Source organism: Pseudorasbora parva, chromosome 20 (assembly GCF_024679245.1).
Source record: "Pseudorasbora parva isolate DD20220531a chromosome 20, ASM2467924v1, whole genome shotgun sequence".
Lineage (NCBI taxonomy): Eukaryota > Metazoa > Chordata > Actinopteri > Cypriniformes > Gobionidae > Pseudorasbora > Pseudorasbora parva.
The window spans coordinates 15816573-15836547 of NC_090191.1; the positions used below are offsets into that span (position 1 = coordinate 15816573).

General features: G+C 44.5%; 2 long non-coding RNA genes across 2 annotated transcripts; both read left to right on the top strand.

Moving 5' to 3' along the window:
* Positions 1-2255: 2255 nt before the first annotated feature.
* LOC137049678 (uncharacterized) lies at positions 2256-18834 on the top strand. The gene is made up of 3 exons (XR_010899678.1): positions 2256-3008; positions 18352-18474; positions 18559-18834. It is a non-coding gene; the product is annotated as an uncharacterized lncRNA (long non-coding RNA).
* On the top strand, positions 11301-13957 carry LOC137049666 (uncharacterized). The gene is made up of 4 exons (XR_010899674.1): positions 11301-11410; positions 13118-13214; positions 13397-13467; positions 13547-13957. It is a non-coding gene; the product is annotated as an uncharacterized lncRNA (long non-coding RNA).
* Positions 18835-19975: the final 1141 nt, after the last annotated feature.

Consider the following 19975-nt stretch of genomic DNA (forward strand, 5'->3'; position numbering starts at 1 on the left):
ACCAGCGAAAATTGAATCATGAAAGAAAAATTGCTAGACCTCCAATCAGGGCCGTTTCTAGCCTTTCCGGCACCCTAGGCAAGATTCATATGTCCCCAAACCCCCCCCCCCCCCTTTTTTTTTCTTTTTTTTTAACTATAACTTATAAAGCAAATATGACTTCCTTATTTCATGGGCATATTGTACATGCATTAATCCAATAATGTAGCTAGGTTTATTATCACTGAGATCACAGATGTTGGGGGGGTTCGGGGGAATGCTCCCCCGAGAGAATTTTGATTTCTATGATCTTCATATGTGTATTTTAAGATGTTCTGAAGGCCAAAAAATTAGATAACAATAGCTTGAAAACCATGTCCCTCGGTGCCGCTGCGGATTGAAGAACACAGTGACACAAAGACTAAAAGACGGGACGAAGCCGTAGCCGAAGCCTCGCGCCAGTTTCATATGTTTTAAAGGTTAATCACATATTTTTTTAGGGGGGGCCAGGGGCGTAGCACCAAATTTTGGGCCCTGGGTACAAACCATCTTGCTGGGCCCCCGTACCATGTATGTGTATGTATAGAAAACGGACTTCCCTGCCTTGGGCCCTGGTTACTCAGTACCCTTTATCCCCCCAGTCCCACGCCCCTGGGGGGGGCTGAGGCATAAGTTCATAAAAATGGGCCTAGTGACACCCATGGTTATGACAGTATTAGCCTACTTGATCAATTTCCACTAAACAGCTATTTCTGATGTAAAGATTTTTTTATTCAAATGAACTATGCTATAATGTTCTGCACCTGAAATGAGCATGGCGTGTAGTCCGTCCAGTACTAATATTCAGTGTAATGTTTTGCTCAACGTTATGATAGAGAGACCAGCTTAGTAGAGAACAAGTAACCAATGAGAGGCTAACATACCTGTATATTTCGCTTTCTTTTCCTCTTTTTTCTTTTTACGATACTGAGCCCCTGATGGCTTTGACCTTTTCATGATGATGAAACTAAAGCACGCTCTAACCATAGACAGTAAAAGAAATGGACGGAGCGATCCCATTGACTTCTACGGCGTTAAGTGATGTCAGTATAGGGGCACTCACTTCCTGATGGCTGAGCGAACTGTGCAGGCTCAGACTGAGCTTGACGACGTAGATGTGACGTGAGCCTCCTGTCTGACAGCTGTAGGTCTTCTAGTAGATGTGGACAGTGAAAGCTGAATCACGTTGTTTAAATATTTTCTCCCGTTACTTTTGGCTCACTATGGGCTTCTCCCCATTCTTCCCCCTTGACTTTATCAGACTTTATGTCTCCACGTCCCCCCGACTGTCTCATAGACAGTAAAAGATTGCCTGCGAGCGTCTCCTCAGGTCTATACGGTAATTTCTCAACTGTGCTACAGAGTCGCGTTGGTTATGACGCAATAGTTAGCCTATTTTTACAAAAACAGCTTCTGCGGGGCGATAGTGTAAGATACAAGGTAATGGAGCCTTTTATACATTGTCGTGTTTCTTTAGAAATAAACAATGGACAAATGGAGTCTTTAAACGTCTCAGATGTAAAGTTATTCACTGTCAAAGTGACTCAAAAATGAATGGGAGTCAATGGGATGCTAACAGCAGGTGATGGCTTGGTTAGCAATGGCAGCCCCTAGGGGTGGAACGCTTTCCGAGCACTAGATTACCCCCTTGGCTGTAACGAGTAGAAATATAGTGTGGCCCCTTTAAGAGTTGCGCGCGCTCCCTGCAAACGAAGTCTGCCTTTTGTGTATATGCGCACTGAGGCTTGAGCTCCTATGTGTGGGGATTATTTTCTGTTTTCTGTTGCTAACAGTCAGTTATTTTGTTTTATTAAGTAATGCTGTGGACGGAAAGGGAGTTTGTGATGAGAGTTCAGCGGGAATAAAGTGCGATCTGTTTGATGTTAATCGCCTCCGTGTTTGCATCCACTCCAGTTACATTAAGTGAGCTATCAGCATTTTTCACTCGGACACAAGCGTTACAACCGTTACAACACCACGGATGACGACGTTCCCTGCCGCCCTCTACATGATCTCATTTCATTACAGCAGCGCCAATATCACCATGGTGACTCCACTCCAATAATCGCAACTAATCATAATGCCTTGAAATAGCAAAGGTACGAAATATTAATAATAAAATATATATGAAATAACTAAAAAATCTTGTTGGGGCGGGGGCTCACTGGCGCCCCCCAGCTGTTGGCGCCCTAGGCGACCGCCTAGTTTGCCTATGCCTAGAAACGGCACTGCCTCCAATGCCGCAGCATGCACGATAACCTAATTTTTTCAGGACTCCCTCTACCAACATCTACACCTGCCGACCCGGAGAAAGCAGTTAAAGAAAATTCCACCAGAGACAGTTACCAGGGTTATCTTCCACCGAGTACACCGTCTCACTTCCAAAGACAATAAAAAGCCACCTCCGATAATAGCGAAATTCGAGCATTACAAGCATAAATAACTAATTAAAAGCAAAGGAAATGAACTGAAAGGCACAGCATTCGGTCTAAACGACCAATTCCCTAAAGAAATACAGGAAAGAAGAAGAGCCCTCCTGCCCATAATGAAACAACTCAGACAGGAGGGGAAACGAGCCACACTGTCTGTCGATAAACTGTATGTAGATGGAATACTCTACCACAACCCAGATATCAGCACCTGGTTTTAGCAGTTCTTATACCACGCCAATATTCATCTTGATTTTAATTTTGTCACCCTCCCTTAAACTTGCAGTAACCTGGCCCTGACACTCCGAATGCGAACTCTGTCCTCTCTCTTCCTATGTCTCAATCTCCCCCCTGTCCACTCTTTCTCTTTTTCTCTCAATGTTGAGTGTTTACAATGTTTTGTTCACTATGTTTTGTCTATGTTTTGTTTGCTTGTATGTCCTGTTTGTTTTTGTTCATTATGACTGTAGGCTGAACTTCAATTGTGATCCTTGTGTTTTGAATGCTAAACAAGAAATGCTGACGCCACTCCAGAACCAGAGTCATACCTCTTCATTCACGGTATCTACACCAGCCTGTATCCTGTATAACTCATACACATACCATATTACATACCTATCCCTCTCCCTCCTTATCCCCCTCTCTTCGTTGAGTCATATACACAGCTGCACACACTGCCCATATCGCCATTATCAGGGCTGGACTGGGGCTAAAATTCGGCTCTGGTATACCCAGAACATCCGGCCCATGAGTTCCCCGTGAATGTTTTTGCTGGGTTTAGGCCTTAAATTGGCGTATATAAATAAAACTAGGACAAGGACAAATAATGATAGATATTATCGAATTTGCAGCAAATGCAGATAAACTTTAATATTGCTTTTTTGTCAAAACAGAAATGCCCTTAGCAGTAAAGCATTGATGATTTTGAGCTAGGATGCAGTAAAGTAAATTTACTTCTTTCAAATGGTGTGATCATTTACTCACTCTTGTGTCATTCCAAACCTGTATGACTTCTGTGAAACACAAAAGAAAATGTTTTGAAGAATGTTGGCAACCAAGCCATTTTGGTTAGGCTACAATTTGAATATTGTATGAACAAAAAAACAGGCTCAAATTATTTTATTTTATGCTACACAGAAATAAATTAATTTAGGTTTGGAATTACATTAGGGTAAATGATCACATTTTTGGGTTGAACAATAGTATTTTTTAAGAGTTAACACATCATTTAAGTAAGACACTGATATTAATCTTTCATGAGGCTATTAAATTTCATTAAATCTATTAAAAAAAGTTAATAAAACTTTTAATGAGGAAAAAAAGCTTTGTCCTTAATTCATGGGATCCAGACTTTAAAACTGTTTTATAGACTATAGTTTAACTCTAGGCCAGTTTCATTAAAATGTAAGATCATGGTAGTCATAAGGTAAAAAACATAGACTGTAAAAACCTTGCTCCTGATTATATGGCTATATGGTTTCTAAACTATATAAAACACATATAATAAACTATTATATTTGTAAGTAAAAAAATATTCACCTGTAAAAAATACGAAAACAGCCTCTATAAAAGTGATTTATATGCTGCAATATTAATTTAAGTAATATAGCAACATTTTTAATAAATGTCCCTAGTGGAAAAACCAGCTAAAACCAGCTCAAGCTGGTAACTGGTACAAGCTGGTCATTAGCTTGTTGAGCTGGTGGACCAGCTCAGCTAATCTGGTGATGACCTGGTTGAGCTGGTGGACCAAGTGCCTCGTATGTGTGAAACCGTAGCGCACACGACTACGATAGCACGTGCGCCCCAACTGTAGATGCAACATCCAGTTCGTAAAATCTTACGAAAAGTAAGCGGCGAAGAACAGCCTGCCGCATTACAAATATCTTGGAGGGAAGCCCCCGACGAAAGTGCTTTAGAAGCAGCCATACCCCTGGTAGAATGCGCTCGGACAGCCAAAGGAGACGGCTGTCCGGCCGCTTCATAAGCAAGTGAAATGGCCTCGACCAACCACTTGCTCCTCTTTTGCTTAGACACAGGTGCCCCCTTTTTTGGGGCTCCAAAACAGACAAAAAGCTGATCAGATTTTCTCCACAGGGCAGCTCTGTGGATGTACGCGTCAAGCGTCCTAACTGGGCACAGCAGATTTAGTTTTTCCTGGTCTGACGTCACAAAGGGAGGAGGACAAAAGGCTTGAAGAGTAATAGGACCCCTAGGGCTCGTAGGAACCTTGGGGATATAACCTGGTCTGGAGTGAAGGAAAGCCTTTACCATGCCAGGCGCAAACTCTAGACATGAGGGCCCTACCGACAGGGACTGAATGTCCCCTATCCTTTTAAGGGACGAGATGACCAGAAGAAAGATCGTTTTCAGGGTGAGGAACTTCTCTGATACTCCCTCTATCGGTTCGAACGGGGGCTCAGACAAGCCCCGTAAAACAATGGCCAAATCCCAGGTCGGGACCCTCGAATGAACCACCGGCCTCAACCTTAAAGTGCCACGGAGGAAACGTGTAACTAGCGGCTGTCTTCCCAAAGACACTCCACCCAAAGGAGTGTGGAAAGCAGCTAAGGCTGCCACGTACACCTTTATTGTGGAGGGGGTCAACCCTGCCGAGAACCTCGCCTGCAGGAACTCCAGCACTGTACCAACCGGGCAGTTAACTGGGTCCAACTGGCGTTCTCTGCACCATGCTGAGAACAGTCTCCATTTCAGAGTGTACAGTTTCCTCGTGGATGGAGCTCTGGAGTGAAGGATGGTCTCTACGACCTCAGTCGAGAGACCCTCCTCTAGGAGCCTGGCCCCCTCAGAGGCCAGGCCCACAGTTTCCATAACTCTGGGCGGGGATGAAGGAATCTCCTGCCCGCTTGAGAGAGGAGATCCCTCCTAGTCGGAATCTCCATAGGAGAGCCTTCCAGGAGAGAGATTAGGTCCGAGAACCAGATTCTGGTCGGCCAGTACGGAGCCACTAGAAGTACAAGGGCCCTGTCCCGGCGCACCCTCTCCAGAACTCCCTGAAGCAGAGCAATCGGGGAAATGCGTACAGGGGCAGCCTCGGCCACTCCTGTACCATGGCGTCCAGCCCCAGTGGGGCTGAATGAGACAGAGAGAACCACTGAGGACAGTGAGAATTCTCTGCCGAAGCAAACAAATCTATCTCTGCTCTCCCAAACCTTTGCCACAGGAGCTCCACCGCCTCGGGGTGGAGTCTCCATTCCCCGGGCCTCGGCCCCTGCCTCGACAGGATGTCCGCTTCCTGATTTAGGACCCCTGGGATGTAAACTGCCCTGACGGAAAGCAGTTTCCCTTTGGCCCACAGGAGGATCTGACGTGCCAGTTTGTATAAGGGACGGGATCTCAGACCCCCCTGATGGTTTATATAGGCGACCACCGATGTGTTGTCTGTCCTGACTAATACATGATGGCCCCTGAGGTCGGGCAGAAACTGTTTCAACGCAAGAAACACAGCGAGCATCTCTAGCCGATTTATGTGCCATAGCCGCTGGTGTTCCTGTCATAGACCCTGGGATGAACGACCACTCATGGTCGCACCCCACCCCGTGAGGAAAGCATCTGTCGTTAGCGTTACGCGACGAACATGAGCTCCCAGCACAGGTCCCTGGGACAGAAACCCGGGATCTTTCCACATGACCAGAGCACGAAGGCATCGCCGCGTGACTTTGATCGTGCAGAGTGGATTTACCCTCGGGGAGAACCCTTTCATTCTGAGCCACCACTGTAATGGCCTCATGTTCAGCAGGCCAAAAGGTATCACGTTGGACGCAGCTGCCATGAGGCCAAACAGTTTCTGGAACTGCTTTACAGTGACGGCACGGTCTAGCTCCGGTTCTTTGACTGCTGCCAGGATCGATGCTATGCGTAACGGCGATAATTGCGCCCGCATAATTACAGTCCCAGTTCACGCCTAAAAAAGTGGTTCTCTGAGCCGGAGAAAGCACACTCTTCTTGGCATTCAGCCTCAACCCCAACTTTGACATGTGTGCGAGAACAGCATCTCGATGCTGAACCGCCATCTGCTCGGTGTGAGCTAAGATCAACCAGTCGTCGATGTAATTTAGTATGCGGATGCCCTGCAGATGCAACGGCGCCAGAGCTGCATCCACACACTTGGTGAATGTGCGGGGTGACAGTGCTAGACCGAAGGGAAGTACTCAATATTGGTATGCCTCTCCCCCGAAGGCAAACCTCCGAAACTTCCTGTGATGTGGAACGATGGAGACATGGAAATATGCGTCTTTGAGGTCTATGGTCACAAACCAATCCTCCGACTTGATCTGCGATACAATCTGTCTGAGTGTGAACATCTTGAATTTGAGCTTTGCCACAGAGCGATTTAATAGGCGCAGATCTAATATCGGGCGCAACCCCCCATCCTTCTTTGGCACAATGAAGTAACGGCTGTAAAACCCTGACTCCCTGCCGGGAGGAGGAACCCTTTCTATAGCCCCCTTTCGCAGGAGTGTCTCTACTTCCTGTGCCATTACCAGAGCCTGCTCCGGGCCCACCTCTGTGGGTAGGATACCGCTGAACAGAGGTGGCCGCCTTTTGAATAGAATGGCGTACCCCCTTTCCACTATCTGCAGGACACAACGAGATATATTTGATAGACGTTTCCACTCGTCTAGAAAATTTACTAAGGGAACCAGCCTCTCGAGGCTGGCCTCTGGTGTACTTTGAACAGCAAGCACAGTGCCCTGAAGCTGCGAACCGGCATGGAACGACTGACTTGACTGCTCGGGAGCCCCCCCGAAGGGGGAGCGGGCCACCCTCGGGTGGACCGCGGGGACCATCTGCGCCCCGGCATTGCGGCGGGGTTGGCAGCCCAGTTTCCCAGAGGGCGCCGCAGGAAAACCTGTACCGTGTGCAGAGGTAAGCACCGTTTTCCTGCGGAGGGGACTACCCTCAGCGCCCTGACGCTTCTGGTGTCAGGAGCGCTTCGACGAGGCCTTCTTGGCGATCAGGACTGTCCTCAGATCAGCCCTGCCCCTCAAAGACCTCGTCTGAGAGTGCCGCCCCTCCTCCTGATCTCTTTGTGGGGGAGTGCGGATAGCGACGCTCTGCCTTTGCTGTGCCCTGTACGAGGAGCTCGTACTCGGCTTGGGCTCCTGTTTGTCAGCCGCAGCCCCTGGGACCTGGATGCGGAGAGGGAGGAACTGTTTCAGCGCCGCTGCCTGCTTTTTGGATTCCTGGAACCTCTCGGTGACAGATTGAACTGCGTCACCGAAGAGGCCCGCAGGAGACAGCGGCGCATCGAGCAGAAAGCTCTTCTCCCTCTCTTTGATCTTGGTCGGGTTCAGCCACAAAAGTGCCTCTCCGTGGCCACCAAGGCTGCCATAGAGCGGCCCACACATCTGGCCGTCTCCTTGGTGGCCCGGAGAGCGAGATCGGCAGACTGCCTTAATTCATTAATGACTTCGCCCCCCACCTCATCTCTACCATCCAGATCCCTAAGCAGGTCGGCCTGGTACGCCTGCATGATGGCCATTGTGTGCAGGCATGCCGCGGCCAACCTGCCGCCGAGTACGCTTTACCCACCAGCGCCGATGTTGTTGTCACAGGCCGGAGCGGACCGCCACTTAGCGCGAGTCCCGCTCCTCCCTTAGTTTCCACCCAGAGGAGGTCCCAGAAACACCCCAATGACCAGACAGACGAGTACGGGTAAGTTAAGAACCAATATTTATTAATTTAAAAGAGATTTATGAAAAAGGGGAGGGAGGGATACTAAAAAGGGGAACACCAGTCCTCCAGGACTGAGGCCTTGGTTTCTTGAGTCGCTCCTGATTTTCGACAGATCCTCCCAGCTCTCTCTTGTCGTCATTCACGCCTAGGTTTGCAGGTGACTATGCAGGCGGTACACTGGGTTCTTGGCTCTGGGCATTCAGGTGAGTATACAGGCGGTACACTGGGCTCTTAGCTTTGGGCATACAGGTGAGTATACAGGCGGTACACTGGGCTCTTAGCTTTGGGCATACAGGTGAGTATACAGGCAGTACACTGGGCTCTTAGCTTTGGGCATACAGGTGAGTATACAGGCGGTACACTGGGCTCTTAGCTCTGGGCATACAGGTGAGTATACAGGCGGTACACGGGGCTCTTAGCTGTGGGCATACAGGTGAGTATACAGGCAGTACACTGGGCTCTTAGCTTTGGGCATACAGATGAGTATACAGGCGGTACACTGGGCTCTTAGCTTTGGGCATACAGGTGAGTATACAGGCGGTACACTGGGCTCTTAGCTTTGGGCATACAGGTGAGTATACAGGCGGTACACTGGGCTCTTAGCTTTGGGCATACAGGTGAGTATACAGGTGGTACACCGGGCTCTTAGCTCTGGGCATACAGGTGGGTATACAGGCGGTACACTGGGCTCTTAGCTTTGGGCATACAGGTGAGTATACAGGCAGTACACTGGGCTCTTAGCTTTGGGCATACAGGTGAGTATACAGGCGGTACACTGGGCTCTTAGCTTTGGGCATACAGGTGAGTATACAGGCGGTACACTGGGCTCTTAGCTTTGGGCATACAGGTGAGTATACAGGCGGTACACTGGGCTCTTAGCTTTGGGCATACAGGTGAGTATACAGGCGGTTACTAGTTTCAACTCACAGATCCGTAGTCAGGCAGAAGTCGGTTTCAGTGCTTCCTCTGATGCAGGGCTTTCTCTTCGACCTAGGGAGGGATCGCTGACAACGTTTGCACAGCACAACACTATAATTCTTCGGTGGACACACATCAAAAGAAAGACTCACCCACTGCACTCCACACACACTCACGGTGAATTAGGGTCAGGATCACCACATTGGGCCGGGAGACAAGTCCTGGGTAGTAGAAAGGATCAGTGCAAAAGATGACCATATGAAAACGTCAAGACCACGATCTTTCAGCACGCTCCTTCCTCTTTTCAATTCGTTCCCAACGCCTTCTTCATGTAAACAATTTCTCCAAGGCAGTAACAATACATATCAACACAGTTGTTTCAACAATGAATGCTTCCAACACTTAGCTCATGTTTTCTTTAGCCCAGTACTTTGTTCTCACTTCGCCCAGTCTGTATCATCCGCCTCGAGACGTCCCTCTGATCCACCAATCACTCCGTCTCACCCACCGCGATCGCCCACATCAACTGTGCTCACCCTGCAGCGTTGGCCCGAATCAACTTCCGCCTTCCGCCCCCGTTTGCCGGAATCAACCTCTCCGTTTGCCGGAATCAACTCTTCCCCTCCTGTTCTCCCAGTATGCCTCCTTTGCTCTAATTTGCCCAACCATCGATCGCCACGTCCAATACACACACCTGTTCCCAATAACACGCTCTTTTAGTTGCCCGGAGTTACCGGAACTGATCGCGTGTTCCATGTGCAATGGTCCGGGCGGACAATTTCCGCCATTTTAAGTTCTGCCCTTTGAGGTCACTCCGTGACATCGTCTTAACCCAGCAAACACAGTACGTTGTGACAACGTCGTCAGTTGGTCGTCATTTGGTCAGCGTGACATTACTTTATGACAACGTTGTGAGGACGTTGTGGTAAAGTTCCATTTTTAAAAATTTTGGCTAACATTCCAGAAACTTTGTGGGAACGTCCTCAAAAGAAGTCGCTAGTTTATCCCACAGAGAACGTTGTAAGGACGTCGTGGTAAAGTTCTATTGTTTTAGAATCTTGGCTAACGTTCCAGAAACGTCATGGGCACGTCCTCAAAGACGTCGCTAGTTTATCCCACAGAGAACGTTGTAAGGACGTCGTGGTAAAGTTCAATTTTTTTTTAATCTTGGCTAAAGTTGCAGAAACGTTGTGGGCACGTCCTCAAAAGACGTCGCTAGTTTACCCCAAAGAGAACGTTGTAAGGACGTCGTGGTAAAGTTCCATTTTTTTTTAAATCTTGACTAAAGTTGCAGAAACGTTGTGGGCACGTCCTCAAAAGACGTCGCGTGTTTATCCCACGGAGAATGTTGTAGCGACGTGGCCCACTGGTCTTCATAACTTTCCAAATTGCATTATTAATTTACAAGTATTATCAAATGTATGCCATTTTGATTTATATGGGACATTTACTTAATTTAACAAATATTTTTTAAATGAATCCACCATGTTTGCAAATCGTATTGGCAAAAACAATAAAAAAATCTAACAAAAAAAAAATGCCACAATTGTCCCACTATCACGTGCGGTGCCAGCATTTTGCATCTGAGCGGGTCATAGAACTTCAAAATGAGTTCTAAATTCATTATTTATTATTCTTGATTTTATTCATGTAATTCTTGCTGCGTGACTTTGACATGGTGTGTTGATGTGTCAAACACTGGAGCGGCGCAGAGTTGCCATGGAAACGGTGCAGCAACACAACTGACAAGCCGCAAAACTCCCTCTGTCGTTGTTGTTTTCACTATACTTTCAGGTGAGTTGTCTTTAAAGTTACACAAATATTACACACAGCTGTTACTGACATTTTCCTGACATTTCTTATGTGTCATTGACACGCTTCTGTTCTGTTGAATATTTACTTTATAGAAATGTAACGTTAGAGTCTTTGGAAAAAAGTCCGTAAGCACATCAACCGTTTTCCGAACAGTAAGTTAAGTTAACGAGGCTAACGTTAACTCTATAAAGTTAATCTCTTGTTTAGGCTTTGAATCACATGTGTAAATGAGGTTTTGATAGTTTTATAAAGTTTTTTTCTTCTGGGAATTGAATGGGTCATTGAAGGTGGCTAATTAATTGAACTAACGTTAACGTTATGTGTTTGCTGTTAATCGACGAAGTCACTTACATTAAAAACATTAACACGGAGCGCGAAAAAAACGTGTTAACATATAATAAAATGTTCTGTGATTTTCAGAAGGGACAAAATAACCCCTCTACAACAGAGGTGAAGCTCCCAGCAAGTTTCCAACATTTCTGAAGGAAGCTGCTGAAAGAGAAGTAGAAAACACAGGTGAACTGAAAAAGGTGATTGATTAACCTTGTCCATTTTTAATAATATTTTAACCCATTCTTTCTCTTTTCTGCATTTAACCTTTGCTGTAGCTTCTTTCCTTTTAATAAACCTGGCGTTGTATAATTTATATATTTGGCTCTGATAAATTGTTGATGCTTCCATGCTGATGCCCTGCAGCCTGCACTGTAAAGTTAGCAGAGTTGGAGCAGATCTCCTATCGGACAACATCTCTTAAATGGTGAGGATTTACTCACCTGCAAGCCATCCTATGTGTATACGACATTATTCTTTCAGACGAACACAATCAGAGTTATATAAAGAAATGTCCTGGCTCTTCCAAGCTTTATAATGGCAGTGAATATTGCTTGGTTTGCTTGGTGATAAGCGGTAGGCTACGCGAGTCGACTTGCGCTAAAAGGGTGACCCCCCCATGCTATGTTTTGTTTTGCTCTAATTTCTGTACTTCTGCGTTCGTCAATACGCATGCGTCAAGGGTTATTCTTTTTAGCGCAAGTCGACTCGCGTATTGCTGACCACTGGAAGCTAGTTATTTTAGTCTATAAAGTTTTAAATATAGATATTTTTCTCACACAAACATGCCACTTTGCTTCAGATGGCCTTTATTAACCCCCGGAGCTGTGTGGCGCAATAATATGATGGATAGTTGCACTTTTATGGACTTCAAAAATGAAGCAACATTCACTGCCATTATAAAGCTTGGATTAGCCTGGACATTTTAAAATATAACTCTGATTGTGTTCGCCTGAAGAACCTAGGGATGGCTTGGGGGTGAGTAAATCATGGGATAATTTTCATTTTGGGATGACCTAACCCTGGCATTATGAACCATGTGACTAGTAAGTAAAACCTCAAACATACAATAATGTTCAAAAGTTTGGTTTTGGTACAATTCTTTGAAAAAGGTCTCTAATGTTCACCAAGATTGCATTTGCTTGATTAAAAAAAAATCAGTAAAATCTAATATTTTGAAATAATATTAAAATTCTAAATAATTGGGTTCTATTTGAATATATTATAAAATGTAGTTTATTCTTGTGATCAAAGCTTAATTTTCAGCATCATTACTCCAGTCTTCAGTGTCACATGATCCTTCAGAAATCATTCTAATATGAGGATTTTATTCATCAAAGAATCCTGAAAAATGGTTTACACAAAAATATGAAACAGCACAACTGTTGTCAACAATAATCATAAATGTTTTTGTGAGCAGCAAATCATCATATGAGAATGATTTCTGAAGGATCATGTAACACTGAAGACTGGTGTATTGATGTTGAAAATTCAGCTTTGATCACAGGAATATTAAATTAATAATAATAATAATAATAATAATAATAATAATAATAATAATAATAATACAATGTAAAATAACTGTTTTCAATTTAAAGGGTTAGTTCAACCAAACCTTTAAATCCTGTCATCAATTCCTCTCCCTCATGTTGTTACAAACCTGTAAGACCTTCATTCATCTTCAGACAGCAATTTAATTAACACTTTCAAGGCCCAGAAAGGATGTAAAGACATCAATAATTACAATGTTAAGGAGACTGGCACAGGCTAGATCAAAATTGTGGAATTAAGTTATTTTTGCACACAAAAAGTATTCTTGTTGCTTCGTAACATTAAGGTTGAACCACTGGAGTCACATGGACTATTTTAACAATGTTTTTACTACCTTTCTGGGCCTTGTGTTGCAGTCTATGGAGGGGTCAGAAAGCTTTTGGATTTCATCAAAAATATTTTCATTTGTGTCTGAAGATGAACAAAGGTCTTACAGGTTTGGAACAACATAAGGTGAGGAATTAATGACAGAATTGACATTTTTGGGTGAATTATCACTTTAAATATATATTACAGTATGTACTGTATTTTTGATCAAATAAATACAGCCTTGGTGACTGTTGAGTAAAAGAGACTCTTTCAAAAGCATAAAAAACATAGATTAGCAACATTAATAAGGTTCTCCTCTGTTTCAGCTGCCAGAAAATGATGAAGATGTGACAGTGTAGCTCGGGATAAGGAAGAGGATGAAGAGGAGGAAGAACACGTAAGTGAAAAAAACAAACAATTATTATACCTTTTTAACAAAAAGCAATACACCTACAATAGTATGGCTTTTTTTTCAGCTTCCAGTTTACAAAGATCCAAAGTGAATATATAGAGGCCATCCTCCTATCCTATCCTCAGAAGACCCTGCCCTCCGCTGGTGGGGTAAGAAAGACCCTCTTCCTCTTCTCTCACAGCTCTCCATCTCCCTCTGCCTCATCAACACTGTCTGAAGCTTTTTCCACAGCTGGGACACAGTCAGGAATGAGAGGTCTCAGATTCTTCCTGAGAAAGTCATCATGCTCATTTTCTTGAACAAAAAAAAACCCTGTTGATGTATATTTTGGCCCAATAATACAGAAAAGATGCTAGGACTCTATGTAGTGTTTTTTACATATCTCTTTATGAACGTAGGACTATAGCTCAAGGACTATATATCTTTTGTAATTGTCAATAAAGCACATCACCACCAGACATTTGTAGCAGGTGCCTCACAGGACACGCAGGAAATTTCTGTAAATAAAAGTAATAATAAAGAAACTGATAAATCTTTTTTTCCATGTCTTTTTTGTGCTAAATTATTGAGAGTTGTACCAATATGAGTATTGATAAGTATAAGTGAGAAAATCCTTAACTACTCCCATCCCTAATAAGACAATAAAATATTTTAATAATTGGTTACATTGCTTATGTTGTTTGTTTGATTAATGAATGGACGTGTTACATTTCTGTACTCATAATTTGTAAACACTTTACACTGTTCAAATGTTGCCTAATATATGTACAAAGTAGGCTAACACTGAATAAATGCTGATTATTAAATTAATGCAGTGTGGTTTTGAGCCATTTTCTATAACAATTTAATAGGGGTTTGTATCGTTTTTTATTATCTACAAGTACATACAAATTCCTAAATATATTAACTAAAAACAAAACAAATGTATTAATAAGGTTTTACAACAGATAATTAAATGTTTGAGTGTATCAGTTCTATGTGGATTTCACGGTTATGGACCAAGCACATCTTCATTTCCCGGACTAAAGGTGAGAATATTCAAATAAAGGTGGACGTGGTATTTTGGTCGTTAGGACGTACCTGCCATGTTCCAGCGACATATCATAATAACGTCGCCACGACGAATACAGGAATCACAAAGTTACGTCGCTGGAACGTTACCTGGTATGTCGCTGCGACTAATATGGTCCATTGAGGTTACGTCCTCACAACATACCAGTTAGATCGTTGAGACGTGATCATCACGTTATAGCAACGTACCAGTATAACGTTGTCACGACGATTATGGGAATCACAAAGTTACGTCACTGGAACGTTATTAGGTACGTCGCTACGACGAATATGGTCCTTTAAGGTTACGTTCTCACAACGTGCCAGTTTGGTCGTTGGGACGTGCTCGTCACGTTCCAGCAACGTCCCACTATAACGTCGCCACGACGATTATGGGAATCACAAAGTTACGTCACTGGAACGTTATTTGGTACGTCGCTACGACGAATATGGTCCGGTCCGGTTACGTCTTCACAACGTAACTGTGTTAGCTGGGAAGCGGCTTGGTGGGTAAAGTCGGGGCCTTTAGGGACGACGCTGACGAAGGCGTGAGATGGCTCGCAAGCGTCTCTTCGACCTTCGGCATCGCCCACGTAACCATACTGCTTCAGCCCCACGATATTACTGTACGTGGATGTCTGTGGGCTGAAGACACGATATGATGCCGGCTTCCTCCATGATCTAGACACCTCGGTGTGCAGATCATGGAAGAACGGCAGGCCCCGACATTGAGGCTCCGCTGCACAAGAGGGCAGAAATCTTTCGTCTAATTTACTCTGCCTTTTTCTGTGAGCTTCAGTTCTCTCAGTGGGCCAGTCGATGTTCAACCTGGCCACCGCTCTTGTGAGCACCTCAATGAGCTCCTCGCTCGCAGGCGACTGAAGTGGTCAGTCTTCAGTCGCGATGCTCTCCACGTCCACCTCCTCAGAGCTGGATAGTTGGAGCACCGGCGCCAAGCTCGGGGGGGAAGAAACCGCAGGGCGGGCTTCCAAACCCCGAGATGAGGCGCTGGACGGTGCAGGTGAGGGCTGAGATAAGGCTGGGCCCGTCTCAAACCCCTCTGCAAGGTCCAATTGTGAACCCCACAACTGAAGCCTCCGCTCTGCCTCGGCAGCAGCGGGACCCGAGCCGCGGGGAACATGAGCCGAGGCACCCTCCTCGAAGAGTGCCCGGCGGGAGCGCAGCGTTCTTAGGGGAAGCTGCTCGCAATGCTCGCAAACAGCCCCCTCGAGGGCTGCCTGGGCATGCTGCGCTCCCAAGCAGATCACACAAAGAGCGTGTGTATCCCCACCCGTGATGTAGCGTTGGCAGGGATGAACACACCTCTTAAACTGCTTTTCACTCGCCATAATCTCTATTTTCTCTTTTTTTGTAAATATATCTATAATATTTAACAAAAGGGTGGAAAATTCTCTCGATATTGACAGACAAAAACACCAAATAGACAGACAGGTTCACACAGATCGCTGACTGAAGGCACAGAAGCTAGTTCCTGTTTGTGTTCGCGGACGCTTTATAGTTTCCGGTCGATGACGTCACCACGTCTATGACGATTGATCTCCCGAATGGACTGGTTCTACACGCGCTTCACGATGCAATCACGCAGAGGCGTTCTCACAGCGTTTCGACGCAGCTCGAGTTCCCAGATAGGGAACTTTATATATAATTCATGCATTGTAAAAAATACAGTGTACAAATATAAATTATTATAAGCACATTTAAATGCTTTAAATGTCATAAGTAAAATACCCTATTGACTATAGTTGGAATAAAATACTATTATTATTATTCAAAATAATTTTTTTTGCACCTCACTACTAAATGTAACAAAGTGAAAGTGACAATATCATACATATAACCTAACTTTTACAGTAATTTTTACACTATTGTGCGTTTCTATGCGCAACTAACGTTACTGCATAACTACTGCGCGAGCCACAAAGTGCATAACTACTGCGCGAGCCACAAAGTATCACGCGCATTCACATGACGTGTTTAACGGTTACTTTTAGAATACGGATACAAAGAGCCTGCATATCTTCAGATATTAACAGCGTCTGTACAAAAAAATGTTCGCATATGTACATTATTTAGACGATGGGGTTAAAAATGTTGTTAATGTTAAAGACATTAGACACTTTGACCCGAAAAATACGGCGGATTTCTCAGCTCACACTTACTAGATCCTGCGGAAGGGACGCTTCCTTAAAGGGGGGGTGAAATGCTGTTTCATGCATACTGAGCTTTTTACACTGTTAAAGACTTGGATTCCCATCCTAAACATAGACAGAGTTTTAAAAACTAATGTTGGACGTTTGATGGAGTATTTCTGTGTCAAAAATACTCCTTCTGGTTTCTCACAAGTTTCAGCAAGTTTTTTTCGAGTATGGGTCTACTTGACGTTAATAGATCGGAAGGTCCTTGTATGGGCCGTACGGGCTCTTCTCCCGGTAGGGTGTGCGCGCGCGTGACTAGAGCACGCCGTAAACAGTCTCTCAGATGCAGATCCAGTCGTCCGTGAACACTTATGCGGCGCCGCGCTTCTCTTTATTCCTATGGGTGACGTCGAGCGACTTCAACGCTTCAGCACAGCATTCCGGGAAGGCAGCGCTGCATTTGAACTGATTTGAACGCAGATGACGGGAAGCTTCACAACATCGTTTCAGTCGCGTCTCAAAATGGATTTACACGCCACTGCTGTCAGGACTTTACCATATCATACCAAAGAAGTGTGTTTTTGACGGAGCAGTCCCAGCGATAAAGGTTCGGTCCTGCTTTGGAAGCAGCCGGTGAGTTAAACTGCTTCAAATGTCTCTGCTTTTGGCTACGGACGCATGAGTAAACATCAGTAAACGACACGATCGCGTGCTTCGTCATTCAAATGCGCTAACGGTTACTCCATTGTTGTTCTGTATAACGTTACAGTATTCTGACGTGCAAAATCGTTTTGCTTGCTACTTCTAAGGTCTAACGTTGGTCGCATACAATAGTCAATAAACCGAATCATGTCCTCATACACTGCGAGTAAAGACACAGAAATGTGGAGAGACCACTAAATACAGTAACTTACATACCACAGAGACGGACGTCCTGATGTTGCCGTTTCTCCTGTTCAATTTATTTCTCCCTCAGATTTGATTCTGGATCATTATCTGTATTAGCTGAGATAGCGATGGGTTCGTCCACGCTTGAGGACGTCACCGCTTTGCGTGCTTGTCATTCTTTAGCTCCGCCCACACGATACGCCTCCAGGCGCTCGGTTTTTTCCGGAAAGACTCGGTACAGCCTATATTTCTTTTATAAATATGAGAAAACTAAAGACTTTTCGGAGATATGAAGGATGCAATACTACTCTATAGGTACTCAAGATTGACATGAGATTGACTGAAACTGAGTGTTTCACCCCCCCTTTAAGGGACAAATTTTGTGGATGAAAGGCAAGTATCTTTTCTTTTACAATATCTACAAATGTGGACAAGAACAGCTTACAAATCTGAGGACGTTTTTGTGACATATTTGAACCCGATAATAATAATGTGCTGCTAATAATATCCTGCTGTTACCTAACGTTTACTTGCCTCTTTGTATCCATCTTTGTAACCCTGATGTGTTATGTAACGTAATCTGAGAACGTTAATGTATTTAGCTTTATTAAGATTCTAAACAATGCTTAAATTGATATCACATTAGTTTATATAACAGTTTAGAGGGTTGAATCAAGTAGAACTACATTAGTGTAATCTTAGACTGAACATAAACAATTACTTGGTAAAAAATAAATAAAAATAAATAATACAGCTATTCTTATTGCTTTGCCAGAAACTTGTGAGGAAATTGAGAAATGTGCTGGCAACTGGAAGAAGGATTTGAGTGCCTAAGCTTTTTGATAAAAGTCCACAAGAGAACAAAACTTCAGAAAAGAAGGAAGCTAAGGATAATGCTGTAGGTAACATGAAAAGACTGCTAGATGAACTCCATTAACTAAAACATTTAAAAGACTCATACTTTTGTTACTTGTATTTTCAGGCATCCCAGAAGGCAAGCATTGAAGAAGGAAAGCAGACCTTTCTGATGGACATTTTGAAGAAGAGACAAGCCTTGAAAAGGAAGCAACCGCTGTTTCCTGCACATTCTACACCCAAAAAGGGAAAATATATTGTCGATGAGACATCAAGTGAGAGTGAAGATGAATTAATTCCAAAATCTAAATTTGATGAACTTGAGAACAGATACAAATCCCTCGCCCGAAAATATCAAGAGGCTATTGCTGAAGGAAAGGAACTGAGGAAATTAAATGTTGAACTGCAAACTAATTTTTTGCAAGTGTTCGTCTCTACAGTTCACCTGTAGGGTCTCTTGGGCATGGTTTCTGGTGTAGCAGGCTGTGAGCTGGTGCCCTGCACCACTGTAGGCTGTAACAGTGGCTGCATCATTGGCATTCCCTGTACCATTTGTACTCCTTGTCAAAGTCAAAGTCAAATTTATTTCTATAGCACATTTACAGATGGCTGAGCCACACCAAAGTGCTTCACAATAAAGTGCTAAGTGCAACAAGCATATCAAGGCAAAGAAGAAAATAATAGTTATAATATTTAAAATGAAAAATGAAAAGCGCGACAAGGCAATAAGTGCAGGAGTTAAAATAATGTAAAAGAACAATTAGAAAAGTAGACATGGGTCACTATACTGGCCCTTAAAAAGAGACATTAATCAAATGCTAGAGAAAAAAGGTGAGTTTTCAAAAGAGACTTAAAAATGTTTATAGACTGTGCTGCACGGATGTTGAGGGGAAGGCAGTTCCAGAGTCTGGGGGCTGCTACTGCAAAGGCTCTATCCCCCTTGGTTTTTAGTCTGGTTCTGGGCACTTCCAACAGCAGTAGGTCAGCTGACCGTAGTGCTCTGGATGGGATGTGGTGGACCATTGGGATTCCCTGGACCATTTGGACTCCCTGGAACATTGGCACCTGAAAAATTGGCACACCCTGGAAACCTGGTGCTGCTGGTCTCAGAATATTTGGTACCATCTGCAGTGATGATCCAGGGGCTGATGGTGTCACCAACATCTGGCTCTGCGCTGGTGCCTTGGGTCTGAGAGGGGGTCGCCCAACATAAGTCTGCCTCTGCTTTGCCTGACCTGCTGTGCTCCCTGGCAGCTTAAACTGGTGCTGTTCCCCTGGTTGTTCTGGCTCAGTCCATAAGCGTTTGGCAACCTGGAGAGGCTCCTGAGCTACATGGAGGGGCTGAGGCAACTGAATACCCTGAAGCAGCACAGACAGTTCCTGCTTTTTCTGTTTGTTGTTGTACCACTGAATCAGGGTGTTCTGGTTAACCTCCACCAGCTGGATTGACGTCCCTCCCATCACCAAGCCGTTGCCCAGTACAAGCTGCCTTATCCTGCGATAGTCTTGCACGATCAGAGACCATCTCGACAGGGCTCCTTTGC